Source organism: Hyperolius riggenbachi, chromosome 1, assembly GCF_040937935.1.
Source record: "Hyperolius riggenbachi isolate aHypRig1 chromosome 1, aHypRig1.pri, whole genome shotgun sequence".
Lineage (NCBI taxonomy): Eukaryota > Metazoa > Chordata > Amphibia > Anura > Hyperoliidae > Hyperolius > Hyperolius riggenbachi.
The window spans coordinates 525321228-525329232 of NC_090646.1; the positions used below are offsets into that span (position 1 = coordinate 525321228).

At 41.4% G+C, this 8005-nt stretch overlaps 1 non-coding gene across 1 annotated transcript; it reads right to left on the reverse strand.

Moving 5' to 3' along the window:
- Positions 1–7574: 7574 nt before the first annotated feature.
- Positions 7575–7647, reverse strand: TRNAK-UUU (transfer RNA lysine (anticodon UUU)). Its single transcript has one exon. It is a non-coding gene; the product is annotated as a tRNA-Lys (tRNA).
- Positions 7648–8005: the final 358 nt, after the last annotated feature.

Consider the following 8005-nt stretch of genomic DNA (forward strand, 5'->3'; position numbering starts at 1 on the left):
CAGAGAGCTCTATTGGTGGGGAGAAAAGGGGGAGGGGGAATCACTTGTGTGCTGTGTTGTGCGGCCCAGCAGCTTGGCCTTAAAGCTGCAGTGGCCAATTTAGTGAAAATTAGCCTGGTCTTTAGGGGGGTTTAACACTGCTGTCCTCAAGAGGTTAAATTATGGAAGAATTTGGGGCCAGGCCCTTATTTACATCACAGGAGCCTATAGACACAGATGTCCTGGCATCATAGACTTCACCCTCCATGAACCTACAAACCCCAGCCAAACAGCACTGCAAGTGTACTGGCTGTTCCAGCTGTCACTTCTCCCTTACTTCCCTTGCCCGTCATTTGTAGCTACAAATGCTCCTTAGCATTAGCTAGCCAGAAGAACCTCTGTACTAAGTAGTTAGAGGTGCCCCCAATTGAAGGTAGTTCTCATCCGTGGAATGCATAGAGCAGAGTAGCCTCTTATTTACACTCTGCTTGTGAGCATAGGGAAGGAGGCTGTGAGGCATTAGGGGAGGGGAGTAAGACGCCTTTCCATCATCAGGTGCCTGTAGGCACATGCCTACAGTGCCTTATGGTAAATCCGGCCATGTTTGGGGCCCCTTAAACCTGTTAGCTGTGACTGTTCACTCCATCACTCCAGTGTGGCCACATCTCACATTCTGCAAAGCTGTCTAATCATGGCTCAGGACTGGAGAGGAATAGTCAGTTAAAGAGCAGGCACAGATCTGGAGGAGAGCAGGCAGCAAAGCAGGACCAAAGAATAGGGCAAAAGCAGTAAGTGAAGGTCACATGACAAATATAAGATTACAATTAAAGTGTTGGCAGATTCATTAAAGTTTAATGTAATGTGGACGAATAACCATGGTTTGCTGGAACAACATACTTTAAAGCGGTATCGTCACCATAAAAATCAAATTTCAACAGCAACTAGTCTGGGTGTATTAAGTGATAAAGATGCTAAGCCTGCATTCAAAACTTTCAAAACTTTTTCTGCTGTTATGATTTGCAGTTATCACATACTTAAGGAGCACTGGCCCTTTAGTAGTCGGTGCCAAAGAATTGCATGCTGGGGGTTCTTTTTATCTATAATGTATTCCTCCTCTTCCCTTTATTTCCCTGCCAGCTGCTTGTCTGAAACCTAATCCCCTACTCACTTGTGTTTACAAGCAAGGCTGCGGCGACTCAGCGATTGGAGGAGACAAGAAAAAAAGTAAAGGGCAGAAATGACATCACGAGTTAGCCTTAACTGTTGGCAAAAGACATGGCCCCCACCAGGAACAGAATTCTCGTCATTTACTATATAACATTCACTGAAATCAAAACGTGGACAGTATAATACATGTGTTATGTAAGTAGATCAAGTGTTTATCTACTTATATATGTGTTTTTTTCCTGGCATAGTATGGCTGATCCTACTGCTTTAATATGTGAATGTAATTCTTTTTATTTACAGCCTACAGACACTCAGATAGCAGCAACATCCTAATCTATTGTGTTCAATAATTTTGTTAAATATTTTTTCTTTCCTGTAAGCTTTAGTAGTAGTGAGATTTGTTTTGATTAGGTCAGCAGTGACCCACAGGGGAAAAATCTACAAATAAAACGAAGATGGATGTTGTCCTGAAATCACACCCCTCCATTTTGAAAGATGAAAAAAATAAATAACTAGGTGTTTGTTTGTTTGTTTTTATTTGTTTTTTGGGGGGAGGCAAATTTGCTTTTATTCATGATCTTTTATATTGCTCCAGATCTTGTATTTGTTTCTTGCACTGTTCTCTTTCCCATCACATATCCCATGTACTTGCCTCTTTCCCCAGCCATAACTTGTTACTTTTTTCCACATTTGGACTAATCCTTTGACTGGACAATTGCATCTCACAGATTCTGTAAACATTCCAGAACAACTGGTATTTACATGCAGATGTTACATGCTTACATAATCAGGCTGAAATAAAGCTTGTCATTAATATATGTAATGCATCCAGCTGTAGTAATTGTATTTTTTTAGCAATAGTATTGGTTCACTTTAAATATAAGAGACATCACGCTTATATGAAATAAAATGTCAGGGTCATTAAAATCTTGCCTGGTATTTTCATGCTTGGGCAGGATGAATCTGAGTGCAAATCATCAAGGCGAGGCAAACTCATTAACACCATTGTCATTTTTAACAAACTGGAGATTACAATATCATGGTCTGCTGTGGCCTGTAACATCCACTCCGGGTAGGATACATTTTACATTTATTAATGATCTTTCTGCAGCCGTAGAGTTGGGCCGAACCTCCGATTTTAGGTTCGCGAACCGGGTTCGCGAACTTTCGCGGAAGGTTCGGTTCGCGTTAAAGTTCGCGAACCGCAATAGACTTCAATGGGGATGCGAACTTTGAAAAAAAAAAAAAATTATGCTGGCCACAAAAGTGATGGAAAAGATGTTTCAAGGGGTCTAACACCTGGAGGGGGGCATGGCGGAGTGGGATACACGCCAAAAGTCACCGGGAAAAATCTGGATTTGACGCAAAGCAGCGTTTTAAGGGCAGAAATCACATTGAATGCTAAATGACAGGCCTAAAGTGCTTTAAAACATCTTGCATGTGTATACATCAATCAGGGAGTGTAATTAAGGTACTGCTTCACACTGACACACCAAACTCCACTGAACAGAACAGGTATGCAGTGGCGGGTTCACTGAACAGAACAGGTATGCAGTGGCGGGTCCACTGAACAGGTATACAGTGGCGGGTCCACTGAACAGAACAGGTATGCAGTGGCGGGTTCACTAAACAGGTATACAGTGGCGGGTCCACTGAACAGAACAGGTATGCAGTGGTGGGTTCACAGAACAGGTATGCAGTGGCAGGATCAATGAACAGGTATGCAGTGGCAGGATCAATGAACAGGTATGCAGTGGCAGGATCAATGAACAGGTATGCAGTGGCAGGATCAATGAACAGGTATGCAGTGGCAGGATCAATGAACAGGTATGCAGCCAGGGACAAGCTAAGGCTAACTAATCTTTCCCTATGAGAGACTGCAGTAGCTCGCCCTACTCTAACTAATGCAGGCACACGAGTGGCCACGGCCGCCGCTGCCTGCCTATATAAGGGGGGGTGGGGCTCCAGGGGCTAGTGTAGCCTAATTGGCTACACTGGGCCTGCTGACTGTGATGTAGAGGGTCAAAGTTGACCCTCAGTGCATTATGGGGCGAACCGCAATGGGGCGAACTTTTCCGCAATAAAGTTCGCGTGCGGTACCCGCACGCGAACCACCTAGGTTCGCGCGAACCAGGTTCGCCGGCGAACCGTTCGGCCCAACTCTATCTGCAGGACTGTCAGACTGGTCTGTCAGCTGACTGTCAGCTGTGTACCGAGCCAACTACATGTAAGCTCTTTTCTGTTGGTTGGGGAGACATATAACATTAACAGCATACAACAGCATTGTAACTAGCCTGAAGAATAAATGTATACATACTTAAAGGTCTCTATCTCTGACATCCATACGAAGGCATCCTAAGTATATATAACATATATATAACAAGCTTTAAGGAACTCACCTGCAGGCTCCAGCGATGCCTCATTCTCGGCGGGCTCGCGCGCGCATTCTGGCACTTCCTCTTCAGTGCAACGCACTTCCTCCTGCCCTGTCCCTGGGAGTCCATGGCAACCAGTACGCCCGGGGAATCCCTAGTGACATCAGTAGGCGGGCGTCTGCCAGCAGACGCTCGTCTTTCACACTGAGGCACCGGAGGGTTTACTGTCAGCTGACACGCTGTCAGCTGACACTCTGATTAGAGCCTGGTGTTGATTGGTTGCTGTGGGTTGGGGCCGGCCTTGGTCAGGCTCTAAGTGTATTTAAACCCTCATCTCACATTCAGTCCTTGCCCGTGACAGCCATCAGTACGCTGGTTGCAGGCACCTTATCACCTCGGTGATAAATGTATTACTGTATTTCAATGTATTAGACTAGCCAGTGAATATATCCTTGAGTTAGACTAGCCAATTGTTGTATTTGTATTTATATGCTACCTCTGACTGACTCTAGATCTGATCTTTAGCTTGTTTCCGACCTTGCCTCTGTCTATATCCTTTGTATCTCAGTCATCTGCTCTCTCGTGTATGACCTTAGCCTGTTTCTGACCTTGCCATTGTCTAAATCCTTTGTACCTCAGCCATCTGATCTCTTGTGAAGGACCCTAGCCTGTTATCAACCTAGCCTTTGTCTCATCCTCTGCACTTCTGCCATCCGATCTCACGTGTATGACCTCAGCTTACGTTTTTGAATACGTCTTATCTAGATCCATGTGTATACGTCTAGGACCAAGCGTGATACAAGCCCTGTCAAGAAAGGCCCTAACTAAAGATTGCCACTTGACGTGAACCCATGTCTTAATTTATATTTAATAGAAAATATATATGTGCGATCCGTGTTACAACCTGGACTTTAAGATATAGGCCCTTATTCAATTTTCTCTTTTCTCCTACATTTTCTCCAAGGTGATATTTTCACAACATATCAATAAAATGGCTTTTAAGACAGCAGCAAGCAATAAAATACTCAGAACAATTTTGACAGTACTTTTTCACCTTTTATTGGGTACCTTTTTTAATTGCAGAAATATTAAATATTATTTCAATAAAATATTATATATTATTAACAAAAGATAAGAAAATTATCTCCTAAGGAAAAACTTAGGACAAAAAGTGAATTGAATAAGGGCCAACATGAATGCCCATAAATAGTTGCACATGTATTTATCTGTGCAAAAATATGTTTTCTAAGGCTCATAGACTTTAAAGCACTTGGTGAAAATTATTCTCATGTCCATACTGCATTAGTTCATAGACCTTCACACCCCTCATGAACTCCCAATTACATTCTAATAGCAGAACCTGGAGCAGTGCCAGTTAGGCCTATAAGCTCTTTAGGACTTCTTTAACTCATGCTTGCACCTGGGTAAAAATTTAAAATATAAATTGTAATTTATGCTATTTTTAGCAATGACTGTTCTTTATGAAAGCGGAATATAACCCTGCATTTCAACTTTGCTCTAAAACATTATTTACAGCATATTATATGCAACCAGCATTTTTTTTTTTACTAGACCAGCATTGGAAGGGTTACACAGAGTTTTAAAGTTCCTGGAGATTTCTGCAGACGCATCCGAAGCTGAAATAGATACATTTTGTTTACATAAATGTATCTAAGTGTTGAATGTGACTCACTCTCTCTGACTGAGCTGGAGGACAGCCAAAGTGTGTAACATTCAACACTTAGATACATTTATGTAAACAAAATGTATCTATTTCAGCTTCGGATGCGTCTGCAGAAATCTCCAGGAACTTTAAAACTCTGTGTAACCCTTCCAATGCTGGTCTAGTAAAAAAAAAAAAATGCTGGTTGCATATAATATACTGTAAATAATGTTTTAGAGCAAAGTTGAAATGCAGGGTTATATTCCGCTTTAAGAGATTTTCTGGTTATGTTGCCAAACAATTGTCCTCTGAGAGCTCTTTATTTGGTATGCTTTGTTTCACTCAAATTAATATTTGATCACTTTGCTCTCTTTATCTGAAGACTGGTTAGCTATATTGTATACCTTTTTGTTTTATTGTCTTTCCACCCCATTGATTCACCCATTGGGTTTTACAGTGTATTTCTACCAATGCACTTTTAATTTTATATACCTTTGTCTTTCACACCACAATTTATATCGTCATCATTTTGTTTTGTTCAATATCTACTTTTAATTTTGATGTGAAAACTAAACATGTGGTCCTTTGCAAATAATCCATTTATCAGCCCCTCTCAGCACTAGAGAGAACTTTCAGACTCTTCAACTTATTTATAGACTAGTGGCAGGAAACTATAACAATTGATGGTATTAGAGAACTCAGGCCCGACAGAGTGCACTAACTAAAATTCAGAGTGTTGGTTGCTGAGTTAATGTAGCCCATTTTGATTTTAAACCTAAGCGCTTAAATGCTCTGGGCTGGCTATAGAAACTTGTTATAAAGTAAACTTAGCCTTTATGGAAAACCTGAATTAAGAGTAATATGTAGGCTGCCATCTTTATAAGACAAATGATAAGCATGATAGTCCATCTGATTCAAAGTGAAGTCAAAGTGCCGGGTTTTTTTTTTTCAAATGTTTTTTCTTGGTCAGTCATGAGAAAGTATGACAAATACAATAGCCAACAAGAAGGATTATGTCAGTAATCCTGTGCTTACCGGCTCAGTTGCTGCTGCCACCACTGGTAGTGCATCTGGGACTTCCAGTGCAGCTGGCCGTAGTGGCAGGGATAGTGTCAGCAGCATTCATGCGGAGATCCGGCCGCATGATACTCAGACTGTAAATGAGTGCGGACGCATGTGCTGGCAGCGTCGCTCCTCTTATGCTCTAAGGAAGCGTGTTAGCTGATCAGCTGTCAGCTGACACGCATGGCTCCACCTCCGGTTCCGGATTGGCCAAGCGGCTTGGGGGCATGTGTTCCTACTTACCCGGGCTTCTTAATCGCTGTTCTGACACTTGCTCACTGTCTGCTCTAGCTAACACTTCGCAGTGAAGGCTTTAGACCCTAGTCAGTTCCATGTGTGGCTTGAACTGGCAGGACCCTGGGGATTCCATACTAGCTCAGCATATCCATGTTTCCTACTTCTTGGACAGCACACCTATCTTGCTTCAACGGCTGTGCCAGGTCTAGCCTGTGTGGCTGATACAGACTTGATGCAAGCAAAAAAGTAAAGATGACCAGCACTTGCCAATTCTTAAAAAGCAGAATATCAATTTTCTATTAACTTCTATGGAAAATCGATCAGAAATCTGATTGGAAATGTTGGAAATAATTGATCTGGCAGTAAATCTGCCAGAAAAAAGCCCAGAACCTGCCCTGCATGTATGTGTAATTAAGGTGCTGGGTAATTTGGGCACAGGGTAAAGCTAAAAAATAGCTCACCCTGCTCCTGCAAAAGTCCTGGTGGTATTATTTGTATCGGACAATTTTGATCTCTGGTTTAATATGTATACACAAGGATTGATTCACTTAAAGGGGCACTATGGGGAAAAAATGATATTATGATAACCCTGCTAACATGTATGTAATAGTAAAGTCATCATTTTTTCCGGTAAATTTTCTATTTAAAAGATTCCTAGACATATGAAAGGGAGTGTCTGCATCACCTACATGTAATCTGAGTGTGCTGGGGTCAAAAAAGTAAATACAAAGTAAAAAAAAAAAAACAGAAACCCCTAAGTAACAGTATCACTCAAGTAATTTTGGAAAAAAATCTGTACATAATTTTTATTTAACAATATCCATATAGAATTTACATTCAATACTCATAGTAACACAATAGGTTAAAAGCATTTAAAAGAAATAATGATCATACAATACCTTGCCATAATATATATGTGCCCAATGCAATACTTTTAGGTCAATACAACTTGTTAGGTCTATAATTTGCATTTTTATAATTTTATTTTTAGCCCCACTGGGGGCTCAAAAATAGAGCCTACAGATGGGTGAACCCGGGTACAACAATATACCAGACAGTGCAATATACAGTAAGTGAAAGGCAAAGAGCATCGCCTGAACAGGGACTTGAACCCTGGACCCTCAGATTAAAAGTCTGATGCTCTACCGACTGAGCTATCCAGGCTCTCTAGAGAGTGCAATATAAGTGCACATAACACCTCCTCTTACATCAGAAAGGCTTCTTTCCGATAGGGCTTGCTCTGTTTGCCTTCACTTTCTTTCAAGCAGCAGCTGGGAGAAGAAACTATTTTATTTATAATCTCTCAGCCATTTCAACCAATGTAATTCTCTCTCCTACCTCTGGAGGGACCTCAATTGAGACACCCTAAACATTCAGTTCTGTATTGTAGGGGTACTACGGAAAAATAATTAAATTGTAAATATTAAAGGGTACTTTTCCGTTAGCCGTGCACAAGTGTAATAGGGCAAAGTAATGTGTTCCGTGAGCCCGTTAGCTGACCGCAACTTTAATAGAGCAAAGT